General features: G+C 41.9%; 1 protein-coding gene across 2 annotated transcripts in view; it reads left to right on the top strand.

Moving 5' to 3' along the window:
• Positions 1-392: 392 nt before the first annotated feature.
• Positions 393-11826, top strand: part of AFF3 (ALF transcription elongation factor 3) — a 616655-nt gene continuing 605221 nt past the window's right edge. For both annotated transcript variants that reach the window (XM_063713526.1, XM_063713522.1), the window contains exon 1: positions 393-478. The gene's annotated coding sequence lies outside the window, so the exon portion shown is untranslated. The remainder of the gene's footprint in view (positions 479-11826) is intronic.

Raw genomic sequence — 11826 nt, 5'->3', positions numbered from 1 at the left:
AACCAGCAGAGCTTTGGACAAGTTAAGCAGCCCATTGAAATCAACATTCCTGATAATCGTATATCTAAGAGATTCCAAAATGTTCCTGGGATTCTTTTACGGAGTCTGCATAGGGTTAGAAAGCACAGGAGTCAAAGAGGCCTTCTCCCTTGGCCTCCATGGCCACCATCCTCTGCTTTTGTCAGTTGGTCCCCCCAGAGTAGAGTCCAGGTTCCTGCTTCCAGCCTTCTGGTAGACCAGGCCCTGCCACAAGTGAGAGTTGGCCGGTTGGGTATCTGGTTTAGTCACTCGCCTCCACACTTTCACATCCTCTATCAACACCTGCACACTTGGGCTGTGACCACACATGCCCTTCCTGTTTGTACAGAAAGTGCCATTCAGAAAGCTCACCAGCGAGAAGAGAGCTCCACGCTCAGCCTCAGAAGAAAGACGTTCAACGACTTACGGGGGAGAGAAATAAAAGAACGGGAGCTGAGAGGTAAGATCAAATTGGAGGGTGTGTGGGCCCTCTGGGATGCCTTGCATGGAAGAGAAGTAGCCCCGACTTTGTGTCCTGAAGGGTGGCACTCCAAGTAGCTGTGCCCATGCTCCGCTGGTCAGGGCAGTGGGGAGCATTCTTGGTCAGCCTCACCGAGATGGTCCAGGCCCTGGTGAACAGCCAGATGGATTGAGAAGGAAGAGATGGGATGTGACCAAAGTCGGTCACTGAAGCCGTGAGTGTGTGTATGTGTGCGTGTGCGTGTGTGTGTGTGAGTGTGGCGGAGGATGCACATAAAGAAGACATAACCTGGGTGTGAGCATGCTCACACACACATTTATGATGCTGGCTGGGGCCTTATGAAAAGTGTGACTTAACCTCATGTTGCTCATTAGCTATAACCTCAAAAATAGAAACCATGACATGGCCACAGACTGGATCCCAGTCAATGGCCCCAGTGAGTGAGCTTGCAAGGAGAGATCACGGGCAGTTCCACCTAAGGCCATCGTCACTTCTGCAGAAATGACTTGGAATAATGACCTCCTCACTGTTAGGGGCTAACAGCACTATATTTGCATTCCTTGGATGGAACATTTTATATGTGTGTATTTGTGTGTGTGTGTATGTGCATGCACACATCATGTATTTATACACATTACATTGTGTGTATGTGTGTTTATGTGTGTATATATATGTACACACACATGATATAATGCAATATACACAGTGACCAGATTTTTGAAACCAAAGAGAACTAATAGCAAGACAAAGGGGTTTTTTTCCTAATATGTGATTTCCTTGCTATTCAAGTCTCACGTATATAAAAATGAAATAATGTCTACACATGCATTTCATAATTCCTTTTATTCAAAGAGGGGATCACTCAGGTAGCTAAAGGTCAAGTGTTTACAATAACAAAGTGGTGGTAAACTCATTCTTTGAATGTTGATCGTGCAAACTAAATAATCCATCAAAAAATGTTGTCTCTGCCATTATTAAAAGCATGTGTTCCTTGGTGCAAAATTTAAGAATGTTCTAACTACAAGAGCCCCTTCCTTTACCTAGGGCTATCCCATCTCATTGTTAAAGTGAAGTGATTACAGTGAAAGTAATACAGACATTTAATATTCTTAGTTTTGGTTGTGTTTCTGTCAACTGCTATTCCCTTGTTCTAGGCGTAACTGCACTTCGTGTTTAGTGGTGTTATGCATATTTATATTTGATTTGCATTTAGAAAATAGAAAAATATATACATTGCTTATTTTGCAGATTTCAAGGTTTAAATTCCCACTGTAACATGATGGTTTTGGGCAAGTCACTACACATCTCTGCATCAGAGTTCCCACATCTGTAACACAAGTACAATAGTAGATAGTAATCCCTTCCTCTTAAGAATTAAATAAGCTAATACATGCAAAGTACTTAGACAAGTGCCTGGAACATTGAAAGGGCTCAGTAAGTATTAGCAGCTGTTATCATTGTCATCATCATCATCATTATCATCATCACTATCTTTTGTACAATTAAGCCATCAAACTTGAAGGGACATGGTAAGAATTTGGGAAAGGTGAAAGGTGGGAGACGGTGTGTGTAAAATGGGTTTGGGAGGTGACACTTAAGGCCAGAGCAGTGACATTACAGTCCTTACACTGCAGCTACAGACAAGTAGTGAGCAGGAAAGAGGAACAGCACAGAACACCCCTCCCTATGAGGCCTGCTTGTGAGAGGAACATGTTCTGGAGCTCTGTGGGCTCGATCACATGTACTCATACACATCTTGTACAGCAAACCAGGAAACAGGCACATGGAACGGTGACATCCAAACCATAGTATATAACATGCGTTCAGTGCCTCTCAGGTGTGAGACATGGTGCTCGGCATTTTACACACATTTTGTTATTGTATCTGAGCCATTGCAATTATGCTTATTTTAGAGGAGAGACTGGTAGGTAGCTTAAGAGTGCAGAGCAGGGAAATAGCAGCGTTGGGATCTGACCATCTCCAGATTCTGTGTCCCAATCCCCCACCCATCACACCCAGAATACAAAGCAAGTAGTAACAAAACGTGACCAGTGAGGACGTCCAGTTTCAGAGAGTTTAAGAAACAAGTTCAAAGTCACAGAGAAAGCTGAAGGCATGGTGAGGAGCTGGATGCTGGTTTCCAAATTCCAACCATTTTTTCTACACCACTACTCAGAGGAAGGACCTGATGTCTTGCCTATCAAGGTTGACAGCTATGGACCCTTCCATAAGTAACTTTTATCTTCTGCACTTCCACGTCTTTTTCTGTGAAGTGGGTGTAATGTCCTGTCCTACAGAGTTCACAGGGTTTTATAAGGGCTCAGTGAGTCTACATATGTAAAATGCTGTTATATTATTTCCGAGTCATGTAAGGAAAACGTGTTGAAATCCACCTTCGGTAAAGGCAAGTTAAATGGAAATGAAAAGTATAAATAATGTTGGTTCTTAATGACATGTCATTAGGTATGATTTAACTTGTTCTTTCAAATGACCCATTTGCACCCTCTGGAGCTGATGTTCCATAATTTGTGCAACCATTTCCATATATGAAAATTTAGTTGATTTCTGGTTTTTGAATATTACAAGTTAAATTGCAATGACTGTTCTAGAAATCCTTTAGTGCAATCATCCTATCTGTTCTTTTAGTATTTCCAAGTCTGACAAACAAGTCATATCTCATTTCTGCTTTCATTTGCCTTTTTTTGGTTATTAGTGAGTTGATTCTCAATGTTTTAAAACATAGCTTTGCCAAAAACTAAAAACATTATTCTTCATCCAGAAAATAGCCAAAAATACATGCTCCTTTCAAAGTGAAATGGCACCATTGTTCTCATCATTAAAATACAAGCAGGTGTTTGTGTACAAATATAAACCTATTAAAAAGCATCTTGCACAGATATTCCTCTTTATAGTTTTTATCTGTGCTAAAAATAGGGGGTTATAATGAATACAAGAAAACTAGACTCCTGCAATAACTAATAAACATGACAATTTGATTTATTGATGTTCCTCCCCTATAGCCTGTTGACAGATTTTTCTTTATGGAAAAATTACCATGGTTTAAATCTCTATCATATGGCACTTAATTCAATCGGCAATATGTTACCAATTAGATCCTGCTTAAACTACCATCAGCCAGCAGACCAGGGGACATATTAAATAGAATGACAATCAGATAACTAGTAAAATGCTTTGTGGCAGCTTTCTCAGGACCAAGGAGCAATGTGGAGACCATGGATGATGAAGAGAGCAAGGGCAAATAGGGCTTTTACTTTTCCCCATCCTGAAAATTGAAATTGTTTCAAGGTCTCCTAAAAGCATGCAAAGAGTTTGTGTTTGAGTGGTGGTTGTATAAGTTGATATTCACCACTTCCTTTCCGCCCTTCATCCTCTTGCCCCTTTGATGATAAATTGGCAAACAGAAAGGCATTCTACCCCCAAATCCTCTCTAATGTGATGATGCATAACTTCAACTCAGTTGTTGTGTCCCATTTGGTGGTGTCTTTTTTTTTGAGACAGAGTCTTGCTCTGTCACCCAGGCTGGAGTGCAGTGCCATGATCTCGGCTCACTGCAACCTCTGCCTCCTGGGTTCAAGTGATTTTCCCGCTTCAGCCACCTGAGGAGCTGGGATTACAGGTGCCCACCATCACACCTGGCTAATTTTCGTATTTTTAGTAGAGATGGGGTTTCACCATATTGGCCAGGCTGGTCTCGAACTCCTGACCTCAGGTGATGCGCCCCCCCCCGCCCTTGGCCTCCCAAACTGCTGGGATTACAGGCATGAACCACTGCGCCCAGCCTACTGGTATCTTTTAAGATTTCACCTTTCTCCCAAGCCCTGGATGATGACCACAGTAAAGAGAAATCTTTTTAAGTGGTATGAGCTCCCTTTTTCTATTTTCCTCTTGGAGTCTGGTTGTATCAGACAGTGCTCCTGTTGCAAAAGACAGAAACCGAATCAGGCTATGCTGAACAAAATGTCAATCTAGCAGAACAATATTGGGGGCTGACTGACTTAAAATAGAGCAGCAAGCAAAGGTAAGAACACCATTAAGAACCACAGGAATGGAAACGTGGCAACAGTCTGGGCCACATGATGTGGCTGCCACAGTGTCAGATATGACCTCAATTGTCCCCATATTGAGATGTCACTTATTTAAAATCCCAGAAAGAGGGGAGAGAGTGATGACCCCTGTTTAGATCACATGCCTGCCCCTTGAGGAAAGGTAGACCCTCCATTAGACTTCCGGCCTATCTCCCACATCTATGCATATTGAGGCATCCCCAGAAGGAAGACTGCGGTGGTAACAGGAAGGGAAGATAGTTGGTGGTGACAGCAAAAAAATCACAAATGTCTTCCACACAGTCATTGCACGGTGAGCTCTGAGTGGAGGCTGGCTTGTTATCATGGGCAATCTAACCGTTGGTGGGTTTGTTTGCAGAGATAGGCATACAAAAGGGAGAACTGGCAGATGGCCACCTCATGCTTCCTGCATCCTCATTCTGATTGCTTTGCTTTCACAGCTGGGAGTGGAGTATGAAGACCAAGGAATTTTCTTAAAGACCTGAGCAGTTATCTGGAACTCCTCACAAAAGCACAGTAATGGGTATTATTTCCCAGCTCCTACTTTACTCTGGGCATAGATGTTATGGACATCTTCTGAGTCCCACAACACACCTGCAAGGCAGATATGGTAACACTCCTTTCACCAATGGAGAACGGAGGCTCAAAGAGGCTAGTCTGCCCAGCTCTGAAACCTTCCATGCCAGCTCCCTTAGGGCGATCCTGAGTCTAGGCTGTACAGGCAGTTCATGTGGTTGTATTTGAATAAAATCCCTTTCCTCCAGGATGCCAGTGTGTGTGTGTGTGTGTGTGTGTGTGTGTGTGTGTATGCACATGTGCACATGCACACATGCACACACCAGGCACACATAACCAGGAAGAGTACTGAGGGGAAAGTTAGGGGCTCAGAGGAAAAATATCCCATGTGTTACAACTTTGCCTGGGCTGTCCCTGTTTCTAAATACCATGGCAATATTTTTTGAAGCAAAGATCAAAGGACATATGGTCTGACTCATGGGTTAACAAAGGGAAAAATCTTTGAAATTGGGAATATCTGGGACATTCTGAGATGTGTGGCTACAGTCATTCCCAGAGCACCTGGAAATCATGAAGTTCTTTGGGAAACACCATGAAATCCTGTCATATTAAATCCCATCCTACAAACTAGGAACGATTTTACTAGCAGAGATTAGGACAGCCTTATACATCGGTTATATAACTTCATACATGTGGGATCCCACGTGGTGAAAATAATAAAGGTGTTGCAATCTGTTTGTATCAGCAGTAAAATAATTCAAAATAATAGAATTCTTTATATATAAATAGATTCCTTATGGCAAAAAGAAAAAGGCCAGTAAGAAAATGCAATGGGGAAATGGGATGCAATTCATAAAAGGCATCAAAATTTAAATACCTAGAAAAGAATTTAAGAGGAAACACCACAAGACCTATATAAAAAGAATCTATAAAATCTACTTAGCGATGTAAAACATACATAAATGGAAACATATACCACGTAGAAAACTCAATATCAACTCTCAGGAAACCAATTTTTATTTTAAAAGATTAAATTAAAATTTCAATGCATTTGGGGAGGGAGAGGACTTGATAAAATTCAAATGTCAAATTTCAAATTAATTTTAGATAAGAATAACCAGGATACTTTTGAAAAAAAAGATGAGAAAAACAGGAAGTGTGGTACTTGTTTTGTCAGATACAAAAGCTTCAGTGGTCACATAGCTCCAAATGGATAAACAGATCAATGGGGGAGAAGGGAAAGTGTGAAAGTGCACACACACTCCCACATGTGCCCATTTAGAATATGGGAAAAGCCCCTTTTCAAATCAGTAATTTCAAGAATGAGGACAGTCATAGTGAGAATTGTCAGTCTTCATTTGACTTGATTCTTCAGCTGATTTGACACATTCACTCCTTCCTTCTGGAAACCTTTCTCCTCTGCCTCCCAGATCATCATTGTCTTCCTCTCTTCCTACCTCACTGGCCTCGCCTTCTCGGCCTCCCTTTTGGGAGCCTTCTCCACCTCTCCCACATCTCCGGGTGGTGAAGCGCCCCAGTCCCCCGATGGCCCTGCTTTATCTGCATTCGCACCCAGATGATCTGGTCTACTGTGACCACTGAAATACCAACGATGCCCAGACTTACATCTCCCAGCCCTGACTTCTTTCCCGACTACAGACCCAGCTCTCCCACAACACTCAGTCTCTCCTTTTGAATGTGTGTTCAACCTTACGTCTTAACATGTCCGAAGCAGAGTTGCTAATTTCTCTAACTCCAGCCCTGTTCCTCCCACAATTTTCTCACATCCCCACAAAGCCCCTTCATTCTTCCAGTGTCAGCCTAGGACCTTGAAGCCATCCTTCACTTCTTTCCTTCACAACCCGTGGCTAATCCATCAGCAAATCCCATCTGTGTGCTCTTTGAAATCATCCAGAATTGAATTGCTTCTTAGCACTTTAGCCTCTACCTCCCTGGTCCTGGATCCTATGGTCTCTCCCCTGCTCTCCAAAGTAATCTTCTTTCCACACTCTCCCTCCTTCACACTGTTCTTAGCGCAGAGCCGGAGGAATTCTTATAACACTTAAGTCAAAATATATGACTGCTCAGAACTCTCCTGTGGGTCCCTACTTCACTGTTCCAGTTGTCCCTTGCTGCATAACCAACTACCCTAAACCATGGTGGCTCAAAACAACCTTCTGCATTTGCTCAAGATGTCATGGGTCATGAATCTGGGTCTTTGGTTGTCTGGGCTGGCTGAGCAGGAGGATCCCCTTCCACTCACATGTCTGGTGCCTTGGAGCTCCTTGGGCGCTCTCTCTCCTCATGTGGCATCTCATTCTCCCAGGCTCTCCCTGTGCCTTGGGCTTCTCACTGAATGGCCATCTTTTGGTGGTTGCACTTTTCACATTGTGATTGGTTTCTAAGAGGCAGGAAGCAGAAGCTGCCATCGCAGTTAAGAGTTGCTCCTAAAATACACAGCAGCTTTTATGCCATCTTCTATTGACCAAAGCAGTCACCAGGCCTGCTCAGACTCAACGAGGTTGAGGGATAGGTTCCACCTCCTGAGGGAGGCATGACAATGTCACATTGCAAAAGAGCTCACACGCACTGCTGTGGCCACCTTTGGGAAATACAATCCACTACCCTCACCCAGTGCAAAATCCAAGGTCTTCACTGTGACCTATCAGGGGCTACATGATCTGGTTCCTGTCACCCCTCTGAACCCTTCTAGCGCCCTCTCCCTTATTTGTGGTACTGCTCCAGTAGAGTGGTCTCGTCATCATTTCTTGAACACTCCTGTGTCATGGCCTAGCACCTTGGAGCTCTTCCCCAGATGCATAGGTCACCTCTCACTCCCTTTAGGTCTCAGCCCAATGCCACCATTTCAGAGAGAGCTTCCCTGACCACCTTGTATAAAACAGCCAGCCTCTTCCTGTTCACTGCATTTAGCTCCATTTACCATATATATTTAGTTGCCATTATCTGCTGTTTCCATTAGAATGAAAGTTCCTTCTTGTATCCCAAGGACCTAGAACAATGCCTGCTCATATGGGTCTTAGATAAACTGCTTGCTGAATAAATGAATGATTGGATAACTTTTCAGTAAATGATATTGAGACGTTGTCTAACTGCTATGGGTGGTGGAGAGGAGAGTAAAAACTAGACGCAAACCTAGTGTATTAAATCAAAATAAATTCTAAAAGGATCGTCATGTGAGATAATAAAGCTGTAAAATTGCTAGGGAAAAATTCAGGTAAAGATTAAATGATCTTGGGATGAGAAAGTTTTTTGTAAGCCTGACACTAAATAAATAAAGTATAAATGAAAATAAAGATAGCTTTGACTCTGTCGAAAATGCCACAAAAACATAACAAGATGAACGGCAAACCTGGAAAAATACTTCAATATATAATGACAGCTTACTATCCTTCATATATAAGGAGCTCTGTCAAATAAATTCAGAAAAAAATACAGATGCCTAATAAGAAGTTAGGAAGAAAAATTTTACTTTATTAGTAAATCAAAGCTACACATTGAAACACAATAATATTGATGAAATTTTAATGCTAGTATTAGTGTTGGAAAATGCATATTTTTATACAAGGCTTATATGAATACATGTTGGTACAAACTTTCCTGTGGGTAATCCCCTGTAGTAGCTGTCAAAAGCCTTAAAAACTAGATATTTCTCCTGATGGGTGTATGTGTAAAGATATTTATCATAATGTGTTTCATCATAGCAAAAATGTGGAAACAAGCTACATTTCCAAAGATAGAGAGTGGCTTGAGCAAATTGTACCATATTAGTCCAGTGAAATACTATGCAGTCATGTAAAATCCTGATAGATATTTCTTTTGAAATATAAAGATGGCCCCTTTATATTATTATTTTATTTTATTTATTTATTTTTTTGAGACAGAGTCTTGCTCTGTCACCCAGGCTGGAGTGCAGTGGCGCGATCTCAGCTCACTACAAGCTCCGCTTCCCAGGTGCGTGCCATTCTCCTGCCTCAGCCTCCCCAGAAGCTGGGACTACAGGCGCACGCCACCACTCCTGGGTAATTTTTGTGTATGCTTAGTAGAGACAGGGTTTCACCGTGTTAGCCAGGATGGTCTCGATCTCCTGACCTCGTGATCTGCCCACCTCAGCCTTCCAAAGTGCTGGGATTACAGGCATGAGCCACCGTGCCCGGCCTATTTTATTAAGTGAAATAAAGTTGGATAAAAAGTAGTACATGAGAGCCAGGCACAGTGGCATGTGCCTGTAATTCCAGCTGCTGGGGAGGCTGAGAAAGGAAGATTGCTTGAGTCCAGGAGTTCCAGGCTGTAGGTCACTATGATCATGCCTGTGAGTGGCCACTGCACTCCAGCCTGAACTACACTGTGAAACCCTGCCACTAAAAGAAAAAAAAAAGTAGTATGTATAGTATTACTGCACTCTGGTTAAAAAACAAACAACGAAACATACATACTAGGAGATACATTTTCAAACATTAAAGTGAATATTTCCAGTGATGGAATTGTGGATGAGTGCAGGGTTTTTTTTTTCTTATTGTTTTTACTTCTCATATTTTATTTTATTTTTTAGAGACAGGGTCTGGCTCTGTCACCCAGGCTGGAGTGCAGTGATGATCACAGTTCACTGCAGCCTCCAACTCCTGGGCTCAAGTGATCCTCCCGCCTCAACCTCCTACAGTGCTGAGATTACAGGTGTGAGCCACCACACCCACACAGCAATGTAGTCTTTTAAAATATGACAGCCAGGTATGGTACTGCATGCCTGTAATCCCAGCTATGGGAGGCTGAGGTGGAAGGATCACTTGAGCCCCAAGAGTTCGAGGCTGCCGTGAGCTGATCACACCTCTCCACTCCAGCCTGCAAGACAAAGCAAAACCCCGTATCTAAAAAAAACAAAAACAAAAACAGAACATTGAGAAAACCTAACCCATTGACCTAATTTCTTCTTTCAAATTTGAAAAGGCCAGCATCATTGAATTTTTAAAAATTTTTAATAATATATTTTACTTAATCCAAAACAAGAAAAAATATTATCATTTCAATGTGTAATCAATATAAAAACAGGAAATGAGATATTTAACATTTTTTTGAGTACTAAGTCTTCAAATTAGATTAGCCATGATTCAAATGCTCAGCAGTCACATGTGGTTAGTGGTTACCATAGTGGACAGCGAGGGTCTGGTTATTCACTTGGCATTAGTGTATGTATACTGCCTCGATACTTCACTTAATTTTCAACTAAAGCTGAGGATGAAGAGGAAAAAAGATACCGCACTCTTTCTTTTTCAAGAAACCTTTCTAAATTTCTCTAGTCTTTTTCTTTTTTCTCTCTTCATTAAGTTATTATATCTTACTGATCTTTCTCTTGATTAAGCAGAAAAAAGACAACTACATTCTTTGTCTTTTTAGTAGTGTTGGCTTTGTTTTGTTGTTTCTGGAGTTATTTTCTGATTGACAAAAATGTGTATATTTATGGCACATAGCACGATGCTTTGATATAGGTATACATTGTGGGATGGCTAAATCAAGCCATTTAACATATGTATTCATATGTATTACTTGTCATTTACTTATTTTGTGTGTGTTGTGAGGATACTTAGAATCTACTGTCTAAGCAATTTTCAAGTATATAACACATTGTTATTAAGGATAGTCACCATGCTGTAAAATGGATCTCCTGAACTTCTTCCTCCTGTCTAACTGAGGCATCCTTCAATTTCAACAGCAGAATCCTAGGTACAACCTGTGGGTTTAGATGGGGAACCAATTCTCCAAGATGTGGAACTAAGAATGTTCTGCCAAAGGAGGTGGAGTGTGTGGTGGGCTGGTCCTCCCTCGGAGCTGGGAGCAATGTACCCCTCAAGGCAGGCGCTCCATCCCACCCTGACTCCTTTATGTCCTGGCTGAGTGAGGGTGAGCCAGTTACCTGTTCTGTAAAAGGGGATGGCAGATTCAATGAGCAAAGATATGAACGCTTCTTAGAACAAGGTCTAGGATATAGTGGGTGCTCAACAAACATTAGCTTTTAACATTACTATTATCTTCTAATGCCATGTATGACACACAGATGGAACTTTAAAAATGTTTATCCACACCTGTAATCCCAGCACTTTAGGAAGCTGAGGCAGGTGGATAACTTGAGGTCAGGAGTTCAAGACCAGCCTAGCCAACATGGTGAAACCCCATCTCTACTAAAAATACAAAAATTAGCCGGGTGTGGTGGTACATGCCTATAATCCCAGCTCCTCAGGAGGCTGAGGCAGGAGAATCACTTGAACCCGGGAGGCAGAGGTTGCAGTGAGCCAAGACTGCACCACTGCACTCCAGCCTGGGCAACAGAGCAAGACTCTGTCTCTAAAAGTAAAAAATTAAAAAATTAAAAAAAGTTTATTCATTCTTTCACTGATTCATCCCTAGATCCCTGGGGTGTGTGGTAGTCTTTGGTGGCAACACTGCTTTATATCAACATTTGACTCATATATATAATGGAGAGGGTGCTGCAGAAGTTGTTTAATTCTTGAGAAACCTATATTAAAAGGCAGCCTTTCCCGGGAAAACTGCACTCACGTCATATCATTAATACTAACTTGAAAATCATACTCATTCAAGTAGCTTAAGGGATGAGAAAGTACTGTGGAGAAACTAAACCAACACTTTCTCAGTTTGGTTAAACCAATAATAAACTTTGTCCCCAGGTGTAAATTTCCCAGGATTAGTAAGCTGCCC

The sequence above is a fragment of the Pongo abelii genome, chromosome 12 (assembly GCF_028885655.2).
Source record: "Pongo abelii isolate AG06213 chromosome 12, NHGRI_mPonAbe1-v2.0_pri, whole genome shotgun sequence".
In the NCBI taxonomy this organism is placed as follows: Eukaryota; Metazoa; Chordata; class Mammalia; order Primates; family Hominidae; genus Pongo; species Pongo abelii.
Note: the sequence above shows the minus strand (reverse complement) of the source record. Positions and strands in the feature narration are given on the sequence as shown.